This window comes from Numida meleagris, chromosome 3, assembly GCF_002078875.1.
Source record: "Numida meleagris isolate 19003 breed g44 Domestic line chromosome 3, NumMel1.0, whole genome shotgun sequence".
NCBI lineage: Eukaryota > Metazoa > Chordata > Aves > Galliformes > Numididae > Numida > Numida meleagris.
This window is the reverse complement of record NC_034411.1, coordinates 49,190,305-49,203,611: the sequence shown is the minus strand read 5'-3', so window position 1 is coordinate 49,203,611 and position 13,307 is coordinate 49,190,305. Positions and strand designations below refer to the sequence as shown.

Sequence of the window (13,307 nt, the reverse complement as noted above, 5' to 3'; positions counted from 1 at the left end):
CCCTTCCCTTCCCTTCCCTTCCCTTCCCTTCCCTTCCCCTTTCCTTTTTTAACAATCTTTGTTATGCTTACAAATACTCACACTAAAATACTGTGCTAGGACACAGGAGCCAGGATTGGCGGTAGCTGAAAAAAGTTTAGCTGCAAGTAAAAATTAACCTGATGTCTGTTTACATAATCTAGGCAAAATCCAAAAAGTAAACACGGAGTATTATGAAATAGCAATTAAACTGCCAGAATCATTCACTTTTAATAGTCTAATAATATTAAGTATTTTTTAAAAACAGCTTTTCAGCCTGGCACCCTCTCTACTCAGGAATGTTCTGCTCCCATCCAGAAATGCAAAAATGCATTATGCGTGTCAGCAGCTTAACCAAAGCCAAGGAAATATTTGAAGATATCTGAAATATGAATTATGTAAAATAAACCTGGCACGCTAGGCAAAGCAAAATTGTCTTCTGAAGTTGTCAGTGTTAGTCTTTACATCCTGATCTGGGGGGAGCTTCCTTTTGTACAAACAAAACGTACAGTGTAGTCATCTGCCATTCACTAAAAAAGTAAATAAATTCCCCTCGAGAAGAGGTGGGTATAATTTGCTCAAAAGACTATTAGAGACATGGAAGCAAAAAAAAAGGGCGCTTTCTGAATGCCTGTGTCTTGTAGGGGAATAGAAATCTGGTACCCAAGGAGAAAAACTAATTGCTCTGTCCTGTCTGTATTAGGATCTGTACCATCCAGATCACGAGCTGTTAATGGCATTTTTTAACAATAGGATTTCACCACTTTTGAAATATATTCTCAAAGCAAAAAGTTCAGGATAACCTTTCCGAATTACAAATTAGAAGGAAGCTTTCTTATGAGATGATCCAATCAATTTTCCCATCTTCTTCAGGGTGTCGGGACATGCAGGAAAAGCTTGCCTGCTTCTGGAGGAGAGTAGGAAAGAAATCATCAGGCAGCACAGCTGGTGAGAAAGCACCCCGTGTTGGGGCAGCACGATCTAGCTTGTGTCAGGCAACAGCGCAGGATGGATGAGAACTATCTGTCCCTGGAGGTGTTCGAGACCAGATTGGTTGGGGCCCTGGGCAACCTGTTCTAGTACCACATCTGGAGGTTTGTGGCCCTGCCTGTGGCAGAAGAGTTGGAACTTGATGATCCTTGGGGTCTCTTCCAACCCAACCCTTCTATGAGTTGTAAGGAGGAAAGTGCATTTTCATTACATCAGCCAATGTAACTGGATTAAAAATAAGCAAGTTTTTGGTCATGGAAGCTTCTCTTCAGAGCTACATGAATTTTTTCAGTAAAACGTCATATGCAAATTAATGTTTATCTTTGGTTCTAATAATTGTTATACTTTGTATAACAATCCATTACATGACCTGAGTTAATATAGCAAAAAGATTTACTTCTGCTTCGTATGTGTAGATTATAATAATTTTGTTCCTACACGTTATCTTGCACTGATTTAACTGTCACCTTGATTTGAAACCATTTAATTAAGGCAGCATGAAATCAGTGTGACAACCCATTTGAAGCAGATTTATTCAATTTGGCCAAACCCAGGAAAGCTGTGGTTCAAGCTGAGCTGAAATAGGTTGTTCTAATCTGATTTCACAGGGGTTTTGTAGCAATATAACTGCTTCAGTTAGTTAGGCTTGGGGCTTGATCTCTCTTTTGCTAAAACACTTGTTTGAACACAGCCTTTCTTGTGGACATCAGCATGCTGTAGGGAGGTGCCCCACGGTGGCATGGTTCATTCCTTGTGGTGGTGGTTGTGCTAACCAAACATTGCAAAAGTGACACCTGTCCCCAGATGCTGAGGGGTGGCTGTGGCTGCTGGGGCTGTGGGTAGCTGCTGTCCCACACCAGCACCACCGTGGCAGCACAAGTTCCTCAGGCAGAAAAGCCCTCCCATCAGGCTGTCCTATCCAGTGGGGGAGCATCCTTACGCAGGAGAGGCAGTGCTTGTTTTACCCACAATGTATGGGTAAGAAAAAATCCAAAATCAAAGCAGCTTTACTAGAGAGGCTAAACTGAAATAGGGAGACTCAGCTGCCAAGGACTGAAAATATTGAAAACGTGTCAATATATAGGTAAGTCCTATGCACAGGCTTATGCAAGTTAGCATAGGTCTATTTACATTGATTTAGTGCATGATTTGAGTTCAGTCATAGCTGCCTCATGGCTCAGATTCTGTAATCACTCCCCTCTCAAGAGCATTATTGGCAGTACGAACTCTTGGCAAGCGGGAGCCTGATCTCAGGGTTGAATGCAATTCATGCCCACTATGAGACACATCAGCCAAGGCCACTGTACATTGCTGCTCCTGTTACTGCATGCTGCTTTTGAGACCAAGCACAGCATTACCCACAGCAATGCCCAAGACCAAAGGCGGCCTGGCTCAGGGGAGCAGCATCCCTCCCAGCAGCATCAGCTGCTTTCCTAGGAGCTGCCTATGACATTAATGAAATGAAATCTCACTGTTTATCAATCAAATAATCATGGCTAGTTCTCTACTGAGGGCAAAACATGAAGCTCCCATGTGACATCGCCCTCCTCCTGGCAGCCAGATGGTGGGGAAGGATCCCCACCAGGTGATACAGATGACACTACAGAACCTGCAGGGAGGGCAGAAGGGGGTGTGCCTTGGGGTCTGCCCCTCCAGGCAACAATCTGCATTGTATGTATTCAGAGAAGGGGGATACATGCATATCTCAGCTCTTCAGTCACCTTTTGCCAGCAGAGCAAGTTCCTGGCTCCTGGGATCTCGGAGGAGGCAGTGGCAGGGGAATGTCATGCAGCAGCCACCTTCCTGGCTGGGGCTGCAGGGATGCCCCTGGCTGGAAGATAAAAGCCCAAACAGGTGGTGTGGCTCTATTTTGACAGTTGAAATAGCATTAATGTTTACTTTTAAAGATAATTACCCAGGTCAGTTACAAGGCTTTCTTTGTAATCCAAAATCTCTGAACTCAAAAGGTGATGCTTCCACGGCAGTGTCACAGTGACCACAGCTGTCTGGGAGTGCATCCCTGGGCAACTTTTCCATTTCATTATTCATATAGCCTGGCTTGCTTCCTCCCCTGTGCTGGAAAGAGCTCTTTGTATGTGTGTGTCAGCTTATATGCAAATGTGTGTGAAAGAGTGAGCATATACACATGTTACATTTTTCAAATAAAGCAGCTGGAAAGCACCACACTCCAAAATACAATTACCTCTACCTCTGTTTTGCCGGTGCCACCGCAGACATCAGTGTCCCCAGCAGAGTTAAGGCTGTTACCAACCCCAGCTCCTCATGCTGCTGAAACACACGTTTCTGGTGTCTCCAGTATCTGTGCATGGTTGCTCTGGCTGCTGCAGAAATGCTGGGTGGCAGATGCCTCCACTCCTGGGATCGGCATGCCACATCCCCCCTCTCTTGGCCTCTCAGGGAGTTTCAGTGACTTCCAGCGAAGGGGTGCCTCCCTGGGGAGGTAGATCAGGACCCTTCACATCAGGGGGTATCAGTCAGCCAGTGGTACCACATGTGAGTGGTGATGCCTGTAAGCAGGTGAATTATTGCATCCTGAGGTAGTTGTACTAATACAACTTAGCATCTCATTCATGTCTTTGAATAGTTTCACAAATATTAGCCATGCTAGAACACTTCTACCCATACTCTACGAGAGCCAAGCTAACTCCATAATCCAGGTATCTCATTTTTTTCTCATTTTACGCTCAGTATGGAGACTAAATTAGCACAGATGAAGCAGGGACAAGCATTGCTCTCCTCCCCCAGCCACATCGTGGCTGTGGTTGGGGCTCTGCTGCCTGCCGGCAGCCCCCATCACTCATCCCTCCTGACATCTCCATTTTTCTCTCCCGAATGAACCACCTGCACGTACATGAAATGGCGCTTAATGGTTCTCTGCACTACCTCCTTTGCCTTGACATGATGCTGCTTTGAATGTCTGTAGTGGTGACGTGTAACATTCCTATGTAAAAGCATTACATTTGTATAGCATTTTAGACTGTCATATATATTTATATATTAAAAAAAAAAATCCACAGAGCTTGAGTTCTGGAAGAAAGCAGTTTAAACCCGAGCCATGGTCACCTATCTCTGCAGCACTGTGCTGTCAGTGAAGGCAGCTCCTTGTCCTGAGGTACCTACCTGCTGGTGGCTGCGGCAGTGTTTTCGAAGCTGGGTGCCAGCTGTGTTTTTCAGACGTGGAAGCTATTTGGCAGCTTGTAGCTAAAGTGTGTGTGAGACAGACGGTAACTCAATCTGATGTGAGGAGTCACCATTCTGCTTCTGCATCATGCCTCAAGCCTTTGGAGAAAGTAATCATGAGACTAGTGTGAGGATAGGGGCACTTAGCATGATGATGAAACTCAAAGCAGGAAAGATAAGAGATTAAGGATAGAGCTTGCTCATCGCTTGAAACATCTGGGTTTGGTTTATGGTACGCATTCCTCAGCATCTGTACTGGAGACTGGAGGATTTCCTTCTTTTCCTCGGCTTTTGTTCCCTCACCCTGTATCACAGCCACCCATCCCTGCAGACAGCGTGAACCCAGCCTTAGGACCACGAATGCAGGGCCAAAAACCTGTCATTCTCATGGTTTTGCAATGTAGTGAAGCAGTGCACAGGTTCTGACAACCAAGCTGTATCCAAAAGCCTGGGAGGGGTGGCTGGCAGGCCTGTTCTGGAGCAAGCACCGCTGATGGAGAGCCAAACCCCAGTAAAAACATTGCCTGCACTCTGACTTGATTTGACAGAAATAGGATTTGAATAAGATCCGTATGCCCAGGCAACCCAGTGGCACAGGGAGCCGACAGCTTAGTGTGTGTGGATGGCTGAATCAACTCCTGGCACTCCATGCCATTGGCAGACATCTGTGCTTAGGGACCATATCAAAACACTGGGGCAGGCGAGAGGCAGCGATTTGTTCCTTCACTCATCTCCTGGCAAGGCTGCTAGTGCAGTCTCACCTCAAGCACAGGGTGCAAGTTTGAGTGCCACCGTGTAAGAAGGACATAAGACTATCAAAGAGCATCCAAAGGAGGGCTCTGAAGATTGGGAAGGGTCTGGAGAGCAAGGGCTGTGAGGAGTAGCTGAGGCCCCTGGGTTTGTTCAGCCTTGAGCAGAGGAGCTGAGGGGAGGCCTCATGGCAGCCGCAGCTCCTCACAGGGAGCGGAGGGCATCGCTGAGCTCTGCTCTCTGTGACAGCAACAGGGTCTGAGGGAATGGCATGGAGCTGTGTCAGGGGAGGGGCAGCTGGGGGTTGGGGGAAGGTTCTGGATCAGAGGGAGGTGGGCACGGAACAGGGCAGTGGTCACAGCCCCAAGCTGCTGGAGTTCAAGAGGCGTTTGGACAGCACTCTGACGCAATGTTTTGATTTTGGGTGGTGCTGTTTGGAGCCAGGAGTTGGACTCGATGACCCTTGTCCATTCCAACTTGAGACATTATATGATTCTGTGATTCTGAGATTGTGTGTGCCCTCTCTGGCTGCGTGTGTCCTGGATTTTCACTGTTTACTTTGACTTTTTGCATTTAAAAGCAAGCACAAAATGATGCTAAGGGATATACAAAACGTGTATGAAAGAGTATATCTCTGGCCAGAAACAAACAGGGGGAAGTCATCACTAAAGAAGCTTCAGCAGCCCTGAGAGCACTGCTGCTGCTACCTGCATGCTGAATGCTTCTCATCTTCATGCTTCTGACTGCAGTCCTTCCCACAACAGCAAGGCACACTCAGGTGACGGGAGTCCAGGGAGGCAGACATTGAGTGTGGGGGTGGCTTGTCCTAAGGAAACTGGGCAAGGTGGTCAGGGCATGGCCTGAGACCAAAAGTGAAATGATAACCACATTGTCACTCAGTTAAAAATAGAGAAGTCTGAGGTCACTTTACAGAAAGCAGTGTTGAAAATGCCACAGAAAGAATGAATATCTGCAAGCCTGGTTATAAAAAGAGTGGTGGGAGGGAAGAACGTGGCAGAAAGGTGGAGATTTACGAGGACCTCTTACAAGGCATAATTGAGAGAGCAGGGAGAAGAAACAGAAATATGTGTAAAGATGCCAGGGGACACGTTCCAATCTCGTATCTGAAGATGCATGTGCATTTATGGGCAAGTGATTACTCCAGTGTATTGGTAAAGGCATATGAAAACAGGTATCTGCATATGCAAGCAGCCATTTATGTTCACTGCTATGAATTATGCATATACAGCTTTCTGTAAGATGCATGGCCCTGTGGCTTTTATTGGTCCAAATCAAGACTCATGCATTTTGAATATATGGCCCTTTTATGTCTGCCTACACCTATGTCAGTGTTTTATTGGGCTATTGTGTGCATTTCACAGACTCTGTTGCAGAGATCTGTACCACTATCAGCAATAGCTGAGGGTGCTGCCAATCTGTGTGGACAACATAGCTACACTAAGATAGCAGAGCATTAAGGTAACTTTTTTTTTTTATCCCTTAAATGCTATTTTACAGGCCACTCATTTTACAGGATTCACAAAGCAAGCAAGCTCTACTGCTTGGTATAGGAAGAAAGAGCTGGATGGCTGCACTTCTGCTCTCACTGACGGCAGAGAGGTGACCATCTATTCTTGCTGTGCTCAAGAGGATCTGTTTATAAACTACATATGAAATGGTGCTGGATTCTTTGCTGATGACTGACTTGCTGCACAGCCACAAGCAAAGTGCTTACCCTTTTGTTCTTGCTTTCTGCCATAGCAAAAATAACAGGATAGCAAACTGCTACAGCTCTGTTTAGAAGCTGACCTGGAGAGAAACTGAGAGGTAAACGTACCCTTTTCTGCCTTACTTGGGACAGAATGTGAGTGCAGCTGTACTCTTTGTTCCTGCCTGCAGTCCCTCGGAGCCCCCCTTCCCTGGTGGTGCATCACAGCACAGCATCCTACTGATCGATGCTGATGAACTGACTCCAGAAAAAGGGCCTTCCTTCCTTTGTTTCTTGCTAGCCAGGAAACGATTGGGCTGGCCCACCCTTGGGACACTTTGCAGTCTATAAAACTGAGTGACAGCTCTTATGCTAGGTAGCACAGCCCAGGCACCTTGCTCAGGAGCAGGGCTCATCTCCCTGGCCCAGTTCCTCCTCTTCTAGTTGAGGAAGAGGCCAAAGCATTGGATGGAGAATCCTTTTTACCTCCAGGTGTGGCAGCTGATTAAGTGAAAAGTATCTGCCCTGCAAGCCTGGATTTTTTTTATATTTATCTTTAGGTTTGTTTATATCTTCAAGTTTAAAACCAGCAGCATTCCTCTGATTGGTTAGTAGTACATAATTTTGAAGGAAAAAAGAAATAAAACAGAGGTTGCGAAGAATAATTTTGGTGCATCATTCAGTCCTGTGATAACTGCATGTGAAGGAAGCAGACCATGCTGCAGACAGCATTTAAAAGGTAAAGAGTGTGCCTGGATGACAGCGAGCATTTGTATTGTCTTTAAACATTGGGTTTGTCTGATGGACTGCAGTGGCTCCTTAAGTTAGGCTGTGTTTTCTTACGTACTTGGTTTTTACCATTACACACAGACACTGCGTAGCTGTGATGGGATCCTCCTGAATCTCCTGGGCAATAGCACAGCAACATTCTTTCCCAGTCTAAGTGATACTGCAGCGTGTCGGCACATTTGGAGGTCAAGCAGCGTGGCAGTATGATGAAAACTCTCGTTCAGCAAAGTGTTCCGCCGCTCATGGTTCAGCTGCTGTGAGCTATTCCCATCCTGCGAAACCAAAGCCCACAGTATTCTCTCAATTACCAAATTTGTACCAGCACAAAAATGGAACAACCACTCATGATAGAAATTCCTCTGTCCAGAGAGACAAATGAGACATCCTCTGTTTTATCTGCATTTCTCCTTCCCCTGCAGCAATATGCTCTCTGTTACCGGAGCAGGGGAGAATGAATCACCAAGCCTTTACAAAAACTTGCAAAGAGGTTCAAAACAACAGTGTTTAACTGTCTTCACTTATTTGTGTCTTTGCACTTTTGAAATCTGGCCCTGACTGGCAGGGAATTTAAGGGAACACAAAGGGACAGGTCTTTCATATGACTCTTCTGATGTAAATAGAAGCAAGAAAAGACAGAAAGCACTCAGACCCCTCTCCTTTCTGAAGGGGTTTGTACACTCATCTAACACTTCATGTGTTAGTTGGCTAAAGCCAACTTTTGAGGTCTTTAAAAGCTTGCCACCACTAGAATATGGGCTATCACTCTGTCAGAGGAGATTAAGCTAAAAAAAATTAGCTGTTTCACAATAAAACTATTAATAAAACACCACAATATAGCAGCTTAATCTGCAGCTTCATGAACAGTGTCCATCATTTTGGATCACCTGGAGTCTATGCACTCATGGACCCTTGGTCGGCTCCAAGGCCTGCTGCAGCCGTCAGGTCCCATACAGCTGCCACTTCCTTGCACTGAACAAAGTTTGGTGGTAGTAAGAGAATGGGGTGGAGGCGGGAAGAGACTAATGCTGAGTGACCGCTGAGTGGTTCACTGAGGATATTTGCTCTGAACAAGAATGACTATCCAATTATTTTTTTCTTCTACTTAGTAATAGGAAAACCAAGCAGCAGTTTCTTACCAGGTTTTTGGAACCTTATTTAGAAAGATTTCAAGGGTTTTATTAATTCTTTTTGAGAACTTCCCTAGGAAATCTTCTCTAACTATTTGGCAGCAATGAAAATGCTCTACTTGATGTGAGCTAAAGGTTCTTACTTATTAAAAACTACAGTTACATTTTTTTTAATTACGTATTAAAAAGTCGACTTTTAAATTCACTTATTCATTACACTACATTACCTTTCTCATACTTGTGTTTTGGGAAGCCACAGACTGATCCAAACTTCAGACTCCCATACTGCAGATACATACCTCATGCCATGCTATCGCTCACTGCGTAACTAGTTGTGTGACCTTAGTTTCATATTACATTAGATTAAAGGTGTAATTGTTTCTAATCCAATATGGCAAAGGAAGGGGAACATTGTACTCAGCAAATCAGGCTTCAAATGATGGCATTTCTTACGGGATGTACAGTTAACAAAGACTTTTAGGAACTATAAATAGTGGAAACTTGTAGGTTCAAAGAGCAGAGGCTTTACTGACAGAAAGCAGAAGCATTGTTGCTAGGAGCTATCAGAATAAGAAGGGAAAAATCCTTTGGGGTCTTCAGAGCCCACAACTGGAGTAGGTGGATTGTGTTCATTAAACCTCCCAAAGGATGGGATTTTGCAACATTTTCTGTAACTCGGATCAATGGATGGCAATGCTTTGGGAATCGTTGGGATAGTTATTGAATTAATTTGGGTAATGTTTCTGGGTAAAATTGTGGGTCCACTGAAACCAGCAGCAGTTTTGTTATTGATTTGGCTGCAGATAAGATCTCATCAAGCATAGCAGGGGGAAGGAGGAAAAGTTTGATTTCTTTTCTTTTTATGAACTTTGGGCACTAAAAGACAGCAGAACAGCTCTGCATTGGAACATTTGCAGCCTGCAAACTCAGTGAAAAACACATTGCCTCTGCTCACACTGCATGCGCAGTGAGCAAAGAAGGGAGTGTGAGCTCCAGAGGTCTTGGTGGCTACCTGGGGGCTGCAATGCAGCAGCTGCAGGACCAAAGGTTGGGGGTCATCAAGTGGGAGCTATGGCATGGAAATAACCTGAATCACCACCAACCTGCTCCAGTTTCCTTCTCTAAATAAAACATTTTCAGACATTCAGAACTATCTGTGTAAAAGCAGATGCATCTTATGTGCCTCTCATAATGAAGATGAAGACCTCGTATCTAGCAATGACTGAAATATCTGTTGTGAGGCAATCATTCCAAGCTTTCAGCAAAAATATCTTTTTTTATCTTATCCTAGAGCATTAGTTCAACACAAGCCTTTTATCAGTCTATGCATTTTATCAAAGCACCAACCAAGAACTCTAAAACCTAGGCGGAGGGGATGAAAGGAGATGAGCTGTCACTGTACCAATTCTCACCAACAATCAATTGCATTCAAACTAAAGGCCTCATTCCTCGTAACATTTCCTTTGATTTTATCCTTGAGCAACTTCTCTGCAGTCTCACCTTCCCTTCTGCCTCAGGTCCTGGTGGGGCTGGGCTGGAGCACTGGAAGGTCTCATATCTAGTCAATAGGCTTTGAACCAGGTTAGAGGTGATTTTGAGGCAGTAGAAAAAGACTAGTTAAAATCTAGAGCATTTTCAAGCTACCTTTTCCTATAGGGATTAGGCAAATACAGAAAAGATCCACATAACTCACCTCTTAATGCTTTCATTTAGCTCTGAAAATGTCAGCCAATGCTCCAGTTTCCCTTTGTCTTTCAATAGTTTTCAGTGTTGAAATATAACTGTTTTTATCCCAAAGATTATTGTTTTGAAATATACTATTTTCCTTAAAATTCTTAAAATTAAAAATACTCCAGGTTGTTTAATTAACTATTTTTAAGGAACTTAAAAATCTGGGGGAAAAAAACAATACAGAAAATTCTGTAGTACTGAACGTTCCCACTGAAGACAGTGCTTGTCACGCAGTCTGCATACAAAGGAGTTCTCCCACTGTCCTCAAACTGATCAATATCAGATGCAAAATAAAAACAATGCCTCTGCTGAAGAACTTTTCTAATTTTGAGTCATTATTTTATGTTTCCCTCCATTTCTTTAAGCTGTTACCCAATATATAGCCAATGAACTGAAGAAATGCCACCCCATTTGTTTTGCTGCTCTTTGTCAGGTAGCAGAAAAGCTGCCCACAGTGCAGTTGCAGGACCAAGTGCCAAGCAGCAGGACCAGCTGGAGGTGGACTGGTGGCAAATGTGGCGCTCACTGAGCCCAGCCTTGCCATTATCAGTCTGCTTAAAGGTGGTGTCAAGCATGAGCCTTACATAGAACAAAGGGACATGAGCTGTGAGAGGGAGCAGTTTCAAGGGTCAGGAAAAATTCAGATGTGAGCCAGAATGATGGCTGAAGTACTGGGCCTATTCACCAAACAGAAATAGATACCATTTGTCTCTCCCTGCAGATTCCCCAGGCCTAATTCTTTGCTCTTCTGCCCCCTTAGTCACTCAGGCCTATGAACAATACGTGTATGGCAAGCTGCTTTTCACCATTGCTAAATGATGCTTCAGTAAACCAGGATCCTGATTAAAACTGAAACATTTCCTCGTTTTAACAGTTCACGAGCTAACAGCTGTGCTCTAGAAACACTTTCCAGTCTGAAGAATTACAGAGTATATACCCGAAGCAACAATGCAAACAGTATTTTTCAAGGTTAGTTCTGTGATGTATCTGCCCTTTCCTACTCTTTTTGTGCACGTCTTTTATATAGCAGCATTCTTCTGCAGCAGTAGTACCCAGTTCTGAGCAGTTGAATGAAAGGCACAAGCCTGAGCTTACAGCTGCAACCTGCTGCTGCATGGACAATCTGGCCTCTCCCAGAAAATGACTTCTGAACCACTGGCCAGAGGCAGCCAGGCCATTTCGCTCCACTTTGGTTCTCGAACTGTCAGGGAGTATTTATCCAGAGTGCTCAGAAGTCATTGCATTCTGCCCTAATAGTATCACATTGGTCATGGGCAGATGATTTCCAATTACGCCCACTTCCATGATTAAATCATTCAGACTGAAGCACTGAATCTAAATTACTCTCTTATATGGCAGATGTCCTTCCCTGTCACATCCAGCCAAGAGCTGTCTCCCTCCCACAGCAGCAGAGGAACACCAGGGCAGGATGGCTGGGGCCTGGGGCTGACCTGGTGGCAGCCCTGAAGCTGGTCTGTGGAACGTGCCTGATGGAGGTGAAAGGCAGTAACTGGAGAAGTGATGCCAGCATTGATTTTCCACAGTAGTCTAAGAAACCATAGTTGCTTAGTTGCCCCAAAGTCTTGTAATAGAAATCCTCAGCTTCTCCTGCCAGAAAGGAGTGATGGGCAGCTGTTGCCCAGTATGTTCAATGAAAGTGAGGCTTTTTCTATATGTTGTGTAAACTTTGATGGAAAACTTTACCTGTTATCATGCAAAAGACCTAATTTCTCAGAAATAAAGTTGAATGGATTTAAACATCACAGCAGCTTTCAGGTCTTAAGTTCAAGTCTCTTCTCTGAGGCAAATTTGTGTAGTTTTGTGATCTGTGCAGCTTAAAAAGAATTAGAGAAGTGCCCCATTTTGATCGTTTTCTACCACTAAGATGCAGAAAGGACCAGCTGGATTACCTCCCAAGCATTTGCTGTGACCTATTTTCAGGGCTTTTACATGTGGAATTGTAGCAAGTCGGGGTTTTATAAACATTATCTTGCCTCACTGCTGATTTACAAATCTATGCCAGTAAGATTTCTGGTTCTAAAATATAAAAACAGAGTTACAAGTAGAAATATGTGATAATTAAAATACTCCACAAAATGAAAGCACAGCCCTGGGAGACGAGAAACTGGAGAGGGTCTGCTGCTTATACATTTCTGTCTCACCCTGGAAAGGTTCTTGATCAACAAACATGCAAAGATATACTGAGAACATCAAACCAATCTTCTTGGAAGAGACCAAAAATAAAGCTATTAAACTCCCACCCCTTTACTACTTAGTAAGCATTAGAATAATTCAGTGCATGCCAATGTGTACAAAGTGCCATGCAGGGACGTACAGTTTTCCTTATTTGGGGGGTGATCTGTGCTATCATATACTATTGGTTTGAGTAAGATGGCCATGTCTAGCTGACATCTACATACGTGGACCATGTGTGCATACGGACACACACATGGCAGTGATTATCAGTTGTGAAAACAGCCACATTCTGCCCAGCAAGCCAAAGGTCAGATAGTATTTTTTTTGTAAATGGAGGGAAATCCTGCTTTCAATAACCAGCAGCTTGACCTTTGCCAGACATTAGTCTTGTCAGGAGTCATTACCCAAAGGAGATTAAGCCGTGAGACCCTCAAAGTATTGTATGCATTAAGAGATGGGGGTTAAGCACAGATTCTTGCCAAGTACCAAGGGAGTACCACAGGAGCTGCCAGTGGGGTGGGAACAGTGCAGGTGGGAGGCTGCACCCACCTGGCACCCCTTCCTCCAGAGAGGCATAGAGGGAAGGATGGGAGCTGCTCCTGTCAGCTGCTTACACTTTCTTTTTTTCCTTTCTTCCCCTTTTTCCTTTCTTCCCTTTTTTCCTTTCTTCCTCCTTTTTCCTTTCTTCTCCTTTTTCCTTTCTTCTCCTTTTTCTTTTCTTCTCTTTTTCTTTCCATCACCCTTTTCTTCTTTCCTTTCCCTCTCCCTCTCCCTCTCCCTCTCCCTCTCCCTCTCCC

The 13,307-nt window shown here is 44.4% G+C and overlaps 1 long non-coding RNA gene across 2 annotated transcripts in view; it reads left to right on the top strand.

Moving 5' to 3' along the window:
- The window catches only part of LOC110395429, a 9,538-nt gene extending 9,103 nt beyond the window's left edge, over positions 1 to 435 (top strand). For both annotated transcript variants that reach the window (XR_002436380.1, XR_002436379.1), the window contains exon 3: positions 287 to 435. This is a non-coding gene — a long non-coding RNA (uncharacterized LOC110395429). The remainder of the gene's footprint in view (positions 1 to 286) is intronic.